Below are 11,720 nucleotides of genomic sequence, written 5' to 3'. Positions count from 1 at the left end.
TTTTTTACACATTTTTTTTTTTTTTTACACTTTTGACTTTTTTTTAAACTTAAAAATTGTTTTTTTTTAATTATATCAAACAGTCATTGTGAATTAATCTCACTGTTACTGCTTGATAAATTAATAAATTTTTGGTTATTATCAGGCTGCTTCAAACTTCAGAACAGCCGATAATAAGTTAGTGACACTGATCCTGCAGCAGTTCAGGATTCAGCTGTCACTATAGGTTTTCTGATTGTTGCAACAACGATCAGCAAACTGAAACATTCTTCTTCCAGGAATAGATACATTATAGGAATAGACACATTATGTATCTATTCATGAAAGAAAAAAAGAAAAAAAAGCCAGTATAGCTTGAGAGAGATATCTCTCTCGATCTATACGAGCTGTCAGAATGCCGGCAAAAGCCGGCATGTGTGTCCGCTTTGCTTTGACACTCAGACACCCGATATTAAAGGTATCGGGTGTCTGAAAAAGGTTAACCCTTTAATTAATGAATGCCTCTGTAGTAAGGGCAGCCATTAATGCATGTTAAAAGCTGATTCTCAGCGTTTAACAGCCCTCTAAAGAAGCAAATAACTCGTGACAAGTCATTTGGTCCCTTTGTGGCTGGACGTAGAGTGTACGTCTCCCGTCACGAAGGGGTTAATGATTACTTTTCATTATGCTGTGTGAATAGGACCACATAACAAGCAAACATATAGAGAGGTTTTCTTAAAGTTGACTGCAAAAGTGGAAATACACTTTAAGGAATAAAAGATTTACTTCAAAATGACTAAAAACAGTAGGTTTGTTACTGTGTAAATTGGAATGTTATTAATTCTGTTCTCACTGATTGTAGAAATATTATCTGTATTGACTAATAATGCATTTGTCTTCTCAAATACATTGTTTTTAGTTTTTAGTCGTCTTTGTGTTTCCTTTACAAGCACAAATGTAATGTGTTTGATAGTGTTTCTTTCTGCTACAGCAGTATTCCCACCTTTTGACTTCCCTAGTGGTTTGCTTGGTAGCGTTTCCGTTATAGTGAGCAGTAAAATAAGGGACATTGAAACTATGGCCTCATTTTATACTCCAGAAGCAGACAGAAATAAACCTGTCAGCTATAGCAGATTGCGTGCCTTGTGTACACCACAATGGCCTCATTGACATAAACATAGTCTTGTTGACTTTTATTACTCCCCTTATACACATTAATTAAGGGGGCAAAACTGCACTTAATAAAAAACACCTTATAAGCCGTGTATTTGTTTTGACCTTTTGCACACCTCCAAACAAGTGAAAGTTACACTTTCTCACATTTTAGTATGGCAAAAAATTTAAAAAAAAAAAAAAGAGTTTTTTAAGTTTGGGTTAAATATTTTTGTGACTCCTTTGTGTTTCACTTTACAAGACCACGGATACAGTGGGTCTTAAGTCCATGTTTTGAATCAACCTGCAAAACATGATTTAATGCCCTGTGTAAAAAAAAAATGAATAGCTATCATTTTTTTAGATATACTCTCTTATGAAGTGTGTGTAGAAGAGTTACATTCCTGTAGTTTTTGCTGCCGGAAAGTAGCTCAGTTCCACTTCTATGTAATTTAGGTAGTCCTTAGAGGGTCTTCTACACTGTGTGCACAATTATTAGGAAAGTATTTATTTTGACCAAATCACCATTTTTATGCATATTGTCCTAACTCCAAGCAGTATCAACTTCAATGCTTATTGGATTTAAGCATAACAGGTGATGTGTATATGTGTAATGAGGGAGGGCATGGCCTTAGGAGATCAACACCCTATAGCAAAGTGTGCATAATAATTAGGCAGCTTCTTTTCCTCAGGCAAAATGGGCCAAAAAAGAGATTTAACTGATTTTTTTTTTTTGTAAAAAGTCTTTCAGAGGGATGCAACACTCTTGAAATTGCTAAGATATTGGGGTGCGATCACAGAACCATCAAACGTTTTGTTGTGAATAGTTAACAGGGTCGCAAGAAACATGTTGAGAATGATAGATGCAAATTAACTGCCAAAGATTTGAGAAGAATCAAATGTGAAGCTACTGGGAACCCATTATCCCCCAGTGCTGTCATATTGCAGAACTGCAACCTACCTGGAGTGCCCAGAAGTACAAGGTGTTCAGTGATCAAAGACATGGCCAAGGTAAGGTAGGCTGAAACCCGACCACCACTGAACAAGACACATAAGTTAAAACGTCAAGACTGGGCCATGAAATATCTGAAGACAGATTTTTCAAAGGTTTTATGGACTGATGAGATAAGAGTGACTCTTGACAGACCAGAGGGATGGGCCCATGGCTGGATCAGTAACTTCGACTCAGACACCAGCAAGGTGGAGGTGGGGTATTAGTGGGCTGGTATTAATAAAGATGAGCTTGTTGGACCTTTTGAGATTGAAGATGGACTCAAAATCAACTCCAAAGCCTACTTCCAGTTTTTAGAAGACACTTTCTTCAAGCAGTGGTAAAAATCTGCATCTTTCAAGAAGACCATGATATGTATGCAGGACAATGCTCCATCGCATGCATGGAAGTACTCCACTACGTGGCTAGCCAGTAAAGGCCTTAAAGAAGAAAAGCAGTTAGCTCGAGATTATAACCTTTTAAAGGAGAACTATGGGGTTAGGGCTTTTCCCCATAGTTCTCCTTAGGGTAACGGGAGGACACAAACTAGCGTCCTCACGTCACCCTAAGCTCAGTATACCGCAAGCTACAGCTCGCGGTATACTGAGACACCGCAGCTGAAGCGGATCCCGACAATTATGTCTGGATCCGCCCAGCTGCGTGAGTGACAGCTGGCTCTGCCTATCAGATAAAGTAATATACATGTTAGAATGTCCCTGTAAAAAAGCATACATTGGGAAAACAAAACGGCAGTTACGCACACGCATAGGAGAACATCTAAGGGATATAAAAAACAAAGACACAGACAGTCCTATAGCAATACATTTCGCAGAACACCATAAGTCCTCACTTGAAGGCCTGAGGGTAAAAGGGATATATGCTCTAAATCTTCCACCCAGAAGAGGTGATTTTGATAAAATACTCCTGCAGAAGGAGAAGATGTGGGTATATAGATTAAATACCCTTTTGCCCTCAGGCCTGAATAATGAAATGAATCTGAATGTCTTTCTGTAAATAAATAATCCCTAGATAGAAAAAATAAGAATATAAATGCCTTCTTTAATGTATATGCCATTACGAACAATTACATCACTTCCCAGTTGTGAATTGACAACCTTTCATGGATGTCAGGAAAATGTTTATAAGTAAACACCTACGCTTGTAAAAATACTCTTGATAGGAGAGGATGAGAGGATCCGTGAATGTTTTTAACTATACATGACCCTCATGACACCAGATTCCGAAACACACACCCTGGATGTAATCTAAAAAGCAGGTGTGAAAGGGCTAGTTAAGTAAACCCACACCAGCCATCCGGAAGGTGCTGACGAAGCTCCGATGGGCGGAGCGAAACGCGTCCACTTTTGAGTGTGTGTAACACAAGCTAAGTGTATCCACACTAATGGCATTTACCTGACGGATAACTATGATTCCTGAACGGGAATAATGAAAATCTACATGCCTTGGAGTCGCCAAAAATCCCAAAGAGCAACGTTAGAGTGCTGGCAGAGTATCTGAGGACCAGGAGATTGGAAATCACCACAGATCAAACAACTGCCGGGGATAGCACCTTACCTTTTGGGACATTCTCGGATCTACAAACGGAGGTTCATGGATACAATTTAAGAACCGTAGAAGAGCAGTGAGATTAAGAACGCTCACGGAATAAACATACGCTGGAGACAGTACTGCTTAAATCGAAAAAGAAACCCACGGACTTAAAAGGACGAGAGGGGTAAGAGACGACAAAAAGTGAGTACGGTAGACAATTATATAATAACTGGTCCCGCACTAGTCTCCCCCTTAAATTCACTGTATACCAGGAGGAACCATATATGATGAAAAAGATTTTGGAGACCCTTCAGGCATGAATAAATAAGAGGACTTGGAAGTAAATCGGAAAAGATAGATCTTTCCCTCCGATGTCCACCTCTTACATTAACGCCAAACAGGAACTTAATTATGGAGTAGAAACAGGTGTAACATTGAAGATATTCCTACTTCAGGGAACTAGCAAGAAATAAAACACTGCCAAATCTGTTGGAATGCTTAGTTTGTATGAATGAATGGGAGTATGAGAGTCATGAACAACGTTGTTCTTTTAATAGTAATTTGAGAAGTGAATTAACAGACACCGGAAACATTATTTTGTAATCAATAAAGTTTATATTTTTATATTTAAAACTATAGGTCTCGGTCAATTTAACCTTCTTCTACAGTGTTTTCTCTGGTAAAACACTGTTACCCCCTTTTTTTGTTCTGACTACTTTTGGTTATATGACCTTGATGACCTATTGAAATGATTTATTAAATATTAAAGGGGATACTCAAGGTATATCAGAACTCCAGGGAACAACCCCCCTTTTTTTCCGGGGGCTATATTGGTCACTGATTGTGTTTTTAAAAGTCAGAAATGTTTATTTGTAAATTATTCTCACTTTAACAGAAGTGAGATGAGGAAATTTTCATTTTCCATTTAGTTGCATAATAATTGTGCACACATAGATATTCTCCTAATAAAGCCAAAACCTCACCTTTTTACTTAAATATTCAGGTTTGAGGTTTATTAACATTTTGGATTGACCGAGAGCACTGTAGTTGTTCAATAATGAAATAGATCCTCAAAAATGAGGTGTGCTGCGCGCTCATGTGCTGACTAGGACTATTGATTTGGGTGGGCTTAAAGAAGACCCCTTTCTTGTAATATCTATCCTCGTCCGAATTCACCTAAGTCAAGTTGTCATGCATGCACGGGAAGAATCAGACTGACACGCTGTATCAGATGCAAAGATACTTCTGCTTTATTACACAGGTCACAAAGCTTATATAGATTGAGGAAGGGGAGTTCTCGTGGTTAGTATGGATACATGCTTCAATGCTTTATTAGGTATTGCGTTTAGTACAGATAATCGCTTAATACATTTTAGTTCCTTTATAAGGTATTCTTCTATATCTTCCTCTTTCATCTTTACTCTTGTCAACAAGGGCGTAGGACAAAATGGAGGCGCCATCTTAGTTTCTTCAAGCTGCACACGAAGGGAGGGGTTGAAGAGCTAGAGAGTAAAATATCTTGGCATGGATGGGAAGGGGGTTTAACACCGCGGATGTCAACTGGTTAAGGAAAATGACACACATATAGATAAACATATCAGAAGAGAACAATGGACATTTTATATCATGTTTTATATCCATCACACTATGCTGATAGGAGAAGGCAAAGTAAGCACAGAGTTTAATTTATTGGTTTGGGGGCAGACGGGTGACCAGGCGTTACTGCTTACCTGGAGCAGAGAAAAGTCAGGGCACCAGCTTCACTCTCCCAGACTGTCAGGGCTGTGTATATGTTAGGAATGGATGATCATAAATAAATGTTCTTCCAATCCTCTTGCATAGAATTGTGTTGTAACTGTAATGTCGCCCCATATTTTGTAAAGTGATGTGCAAACTGTTGGCGCTATATTAATCCTGAATGATAATAATGTCATTTGGCAGCTAAAACAGCTTCCATACACCATATATAGTTTGACTGTACTAAGTTTGTATTTTTTGTAAACTGAGATAGGGCTACAGGAAGAAGTGGAGTGTAGATGGCAGTATGTCATTTACTGGGGGTGTGTCAAGCCTAAACACACAGTTATAATACAAGAGTACACTAAACTGCAGAGGGCCTGGAGCTCATTCGATATTATACTTGTGGCTGAAAAGATGTTTTTTTTTGTGAAAGAATGAACCCCATACTGACATGTTGGTGGAAAAGCTTGGGAATATGTTATGTCATATTTTATTGTGCTGTAAAAAGCTGCAGTGTACTATTGGGGCAGCTCGGTGGCTTTGTGGTTAGCACTGTTGACTTGCAGCTCTGGGTTCGGAATTTAAATCTAACCGAGATCATCATCTTGAAATTTTGTGTGTTCTCACCGTGTCTGCATGGATCTCTTCTGATTGTTCTGATTTCCTCCCATAATCCCAAAACATACTGCTAAGTTAACAGACTTTCACCTGAAGTCTTCCTATACACTAAGTAGGTGCACACACCATAATGGAGTATGGTAGAGACATGTGAAATGTAAGATTCTTCAATAGAAAGGGACTGCTGTCAATTCATTTTTTTGTTTCTTGTCGTTTGAGAGACAGAGTCTTGCCACTTCAGGTTATATTGTTGCCTATAGAAGGATTTGACACTGCAAAAAAAAAAAAGATAAACCTTTCCACTACCAGCATGCATCAGTTTTTTATCTAGTGTCATAGGATGGACATCTTTTTCTACAGCTCTGCCATGTTAAAACTAACTGATTTTTTTTTTCCTACCTCCTTTTTTTTTTTAGTTGTGGTTTTTTTTTTTTTCTTCTTCAATTTAATACTCTTCTCTACAATGATGCTGAAGCTGTGACTTTTAGATAGCAGCTATCCATTGTGGTCGTCCTCACCCTGGTTTTTGGAGTAGCACATTCAGACCCCTCTGGACTTAGATGTGGAAGAATAGCCTAAAAGTGTTTTTCAGACTCCGTTCTAGTAAACAGAGTTTTCTGTGGTCTTCGTGCCTCCTGGACTCTGCATTCCTCCTGTCCTTAAAAGGGTTGCCCTTGAGGAGTAGCAGTCTACTGCTATTACTTCTAAATTGCCTTGTTGGCTCTTATTTATTGAGTGTGCACCACTCTGAAACTAGAGAATTAGCCTATTTTGTTTCTACCGGTGCTATTTCCAGCCTTGGGTCATTTAAAACTCCAATGTCTGTAATAATTTTTCCTTTTTTGACCCGATTTTTTTTCTCAATGGTGAGAGTTGGCAACCCATTAATGGCTGGCGTGTGATGGGTAGATCACGCCCCCACCATGCCGCCCTCTACCTGAAGTGCTCTTTCCCACATATTGCAGGGAAGTGGCATGCTTTTCTGTGTGTTCCTTCTCTTGCCTCCCCACCAGATAGGGGATGGGGGAAGAAGAAATATCACCCCCAGCCAGGGGATGTAAATGCCGGCGGCAGCTTGACGTAGGTGACGTGTGTCACGGATCGGGGCTCACAGGTATTAACTGGAATCGGGTATGTGGACCCTTTCTACTACACTGGCAGGGACACTTAGGGAAAAGGGTCCGAGCAGTGTAGGCTGACGACTCCCAGAGCTGGAGTACAAGCAGGGAACAGTAGTGGAAGGCAGAGAGACTGGTAGGTCAAGGTACTAGGCAGGGTGCTGCAATGCTAGGTAGGTGGCATCGGGTCCCCCAGGATCTGCACTCTAACGGCCAGCCAGTGTTCACCAGATCTCCTGATGGTGGAGATGGGCTTGGCTGCGTGCTGACCCCAGGTCACAATCCCTAGGTTTACGCAACTCACTTAACAGCCAAGAATGGTTGACAAGGCCAGAGTTCTGGACAGGTTGCAGACACGCATACAAGGGACAAAACAAAGGTCAGGGACAGACGGAGGACCAGGAGTTCCAGGGACAATCTGAAGACTGGTATTTCCACGGAATGGCCAAAGGATAGGGACAGACAGAAGACTGGGATCACCAAGGACACATTTAAAGTTCAGGGCAGACTGAGGACAAGGATTTCCAGGGACAAGCCAAAGGTCGGTACACAGGAAAATTTCAAGGAATTCAGGTTCATCCGCAACCGGGGGGCTCGGCATCTAGCTTGGGAAAGCCTTGCTCAGGCAGCATGTCGTTCGCTGCCCTGGGTTTAAATAGAGACAGCAAGCAGACTGCATTGATTGGCCAAGAAGCTGCATAAGAAACAGCAGGAGAGGTCGGCCGACGCCTAAAGCTGCCAGACTGGTGCAAGAGCGCGTCAGGCACAAAGCACATGCCTGGAGAACTACAAGCAACAGCCCTGCATGCCTGCAGAACCAGGGGTAAGAGGTCTGCATATACTTGTAGTACTACAATTAACAGCTCAGCTGCAAGTCTTCAGCTGAACTGTGACAATGTGTGCACAATGCATTACCAACTACTGACCCTTGTATCCTGTGTCGCTACTGACCTCGAACTCTACTTACTACTGAACTCTGCATTACTTCTAACCCCTGCACTCAGCGTTACCAACTACTAACTTTTGACCTCTGTGTTACCTCTTACCCTTGTGCTCTGGTTTACGTATTCCGGACCTCTGCACTCTTCAATACATACTACTGCCTCTGAACTCTGCGCTACTTCTAACCCCTGCACTGTTGTAAGCAAAATGTATACTGCTCTTACAGGCTAAACCCAGCTGACCAGCCAGCCAGCCTGGCCAGATTTAGCTCAGCCAGCCAGGCAATATCTCAAGCCAGGACCAGCCACTGGGGTCAGAACTCGGACCAGCATTGGACCACCCTACTAGAGGGTCATCTGATCCAGATTCTGTTGGACAACACCATGGGCAACGCTACGACAGTGGCATACAGCAATTATCAGAGATGAAACAAAAGTCTCACTGCGACGCTAGGTAGAGAGGATCCTGTTCTGGGCAGAATGTCGCATTCCAACCTTGTCAGATGTGTACATACTAGGCGCAGAAAATTGTCGTTTGGCAGCACCTGGATCCTGGGGAGTGGTTCCTACGAACAGAGATGTTTCAGAATCTGTTTTGCATATGCATAACAACAAACTGTTAGCAGTGGATGCTTAAGCGGCACTGTGTAATCTGTAAACCCTGATATATGCCTTTCCTCCCCTGAAACTTCTGGATTCTGTGAAGCAGACAAGATGGAGGGAATCTTATGTCCCAAGGACCAATTTACTATTCTTCACAGTTGCTGACTTTAACTGTATGACTGTTGAAGCCCAGGTTCTGAGGGACAGGGGCATCTGAGTCTCTGGTTCCAAGGATGGCAAAAGCTAGAAAATGTACTTCTCTCAAGGTCTACAATCGGATGTGAAAGGCATACTTCCCTTAGTGTGAGTCTCGAGGCCTCTACTGTAGGAGTCTGGATGTGGTTCGGAACACCATGGAGGTTTATTTCTCACCTGCTGCTTTTTTCAGGATGACTGCTTCCCTTTTTGTAATCCTGGATGGGCCCAATAAGGTTGCACTGGCTTCTTGTTCCCACATATGTAGGTGACTAAGACACACTATCATCCAAGCTTAAGGTCTCAAGGATTAGGTTCCATCCTTTTCTGTCAAGGCATATTCTACTGGATCAGTCAGTGGTTCTTGTACTTTTTCAGCATCAAACATGTTTCCTAGATTTGCAAGGCTGCTACCGTGTCTTCTGTTTGCCAAAGGTCTTCCAAAGGCTCTTTAAGCTACAGGCATTCCCAAGTTATTTATTGTTCTCTTGGGCCTGTAAGCAGTGGTCTGCTATTTTTCCCACCCCTCAATCTGATTGCTTTTGGATGTCCCAGTGGTTTAAAACTTCCTACATCCCCAAATGACCAAGAAAAAAAAATAGGAATAGGATTTTTGTACTCGTCACAAAATCCTTTTTTTCTTTAAGGCCCCAACCCTCTGTGTTTATGATCATGCTCTCAGTTCTGCTTGCTTCAAAACTGAGCTGTACTGGGAGGGGTTATGCCGGACTGACCTACATTTTTTTTATTTTTTGCCAGTGTCCAGTTCTTCTGTAGGCGGCATTATAACCCAAAGGTTTAAAAGCCAAGTTTAGCTTTTGGACCATGTTTTATGTTACACCCATATTCATAACATGAAACATGGTCAACACACACACACACACACTCTCTCTCTTTTTCTCCTACAGGCTAATGTTGATTTTTAAATTTGGCACTGCTGTGCATTCACAGATCCTTTAATAGCATCTGTGAATGGATAAACTGCAAGGGGTAGTTGTATTTCTTAATGGAATACAAGCGCGGTGACGTCACCACACTTGTAGTCCAGTCTTCCTCTAGCTTCGTCTTATGAAAATTCATGACCCAGCTAGCTATCCCTAGTCATAGCCAAATAATAGCTCCTGCTCCAAGACTTGCCCCTTTTATTTTTGATAGAAATAACATAACGTAGTGAGGAAAGCATACGTAACATTTGATGTCTGACCGATTCGGTCACGAGGGCCATATATAAAACTTGTTGATTAAATTGCTATATCTGGAATACAAGTTATCTGGAGATTTTTTTTTAACATAGTGAACATTTCTGCTACCGATATGGTGGACTTTTCCCCAAAACAAGCTGTTGTTGTTGTTGTTTATTTGGTCATTCCAGCACTAAATTCTTGCAAATATTCTTGTGCTTGTAATGCAAAATTACGGGTGCCTGTTGTGTGTTGTATTTTTTTGTTTTGTTTGTGTTTTTTGTTTTACTTTTGTCACAGATATACTTAAAAAATATGGGACTAGGTACCTGGAATGTCACCTATTAGAAGTATGCAGGGTGTGATGAGCCTGCAAAGGGTGTCAGGGCGATACATACATTTATAACTGTCACCAGCCAAGACAATTTGAAAATATTTTATCACCTGCAGCCAGCATTTTTGTGTTCCTGGTGAAAGGTTAATTGTAACCACTGCACAGTGTTGGCTGCAGCTTCTGTGTGGTCCCCCAGGTGCAGGCCCTGTTTATTTGACATGTGGAGATGAGAAAACAATACTCTCCTCATCCTTGCACGTACAACTAAAAGGTACACATGCAGTCAAACGGCATTTTCACATCCACTCTTTTCTCACAAAAACAAGTCAAAGTTGTCAGACTTGAGCTCCCACTTGGTAAGGCACTGTTTGCAAAGGTGATGGACACATGGAGTGAGATTTCCTGGTATAAGAATGAATGATCTCACAGCCAAGTATTCCATTATCACGGGCCCTTACAATGCATTGAATACCAGTGCTATAATTGAACTTCCTTGCAGAAATTTCTCATTTTAGTGTCTTTATAGAGCATAGTAAAAACACAGATGTGAAAGCAGATAATGCCAGCTAACTGTGTCTCATTTTAACATTTTCCATACCTGCTCATAAAGCTTTATCCTGCCTGAGCCCAGTTTTATTTGGGAAATCAGCACTTTTATGCAGCAAATCAGAGCTGGAATTGATCCCAAAGGTGTCTGAAGAAAGAAATTACTTTTACATCCAAAATCTTTCCTTGGGGGGGAATCACAATTCATCTATAGTGCTTAAATATCCATTTATTATGCGGTTTTCTGCTTCGTAGGTGGGTATTTAGGGTGGCTTTAGAACATAATCACGCCATAAGTTTATATCCCACATTCTCGTATAATGCTTGCAATTCATAAGTCAGGACAACTTTTTAAAGCCTGGATCAGTTTCTAGTCCACTGGGATGGCTTGACCCATGGAAAACATTTAATCTCTCAGTTTCTTTAATATAAACTGATTGTTTCTAGGAAGTGTCTGCTAATGGTAATGTACTAGCCATGTAATGTATTTGTAACTCATACTCTGTACGAAGACAATATTTTTCTACATATACACTCTCTGCATCTGATACCTCCCATTTCACCAAGTGTAAATGACAGTCTGGCAGTAAACAGCTACTCTGGGACACTTTCGGGACACCACAAATAGAAGGAAAATTGATCTGACATGTTGGAATTTTTTTGGCAACTTTATTTTCTTCTCCATTGTAATCTCAGAGATAAGCCTGGCTCTTGAATATATTGCCTGTACCCAAAAAAAGCTATATGTTTGCACATAGGTATGAGGCATGA

At 40.9% G+C, this 11,720-nt stretch overlaps 1 protein-coding gene across 1 annotated transcript in view; it reads left to right on the top strand.

Annotated features, from left to right (window-relative positions):
- Window positions 1-11,720, top strand: part of NEK1 (NIMA related kinase 1) — a 120,008-nt gene that overhangs the window by 70,381 nt on the left and 37,907 nt on the right. The window lies entirely within an intron of this gene.

This window comes from Nanorana parkeri, unplaced genomic scaffold (genome assembly GCF_000935625.1).
Source record: "Nanorana parkeri isolate BGI_ZX_2015 unplaced genomic scaffold, ASM93562v1 scaffold428, whole genome shotgun sequence".
Classification (NCBI taxonomy): Eukaryota; Metazoa; Chordata; class Amphibia; order Anura; family Dicroglossidae; genus Nanorana; species Nanorana parkeri.
The sequence above is the reverse complement of the archived record's forward strand: the minus strand, read 5'-3'. Positions and strand labels throughout refer to the sequence as shown.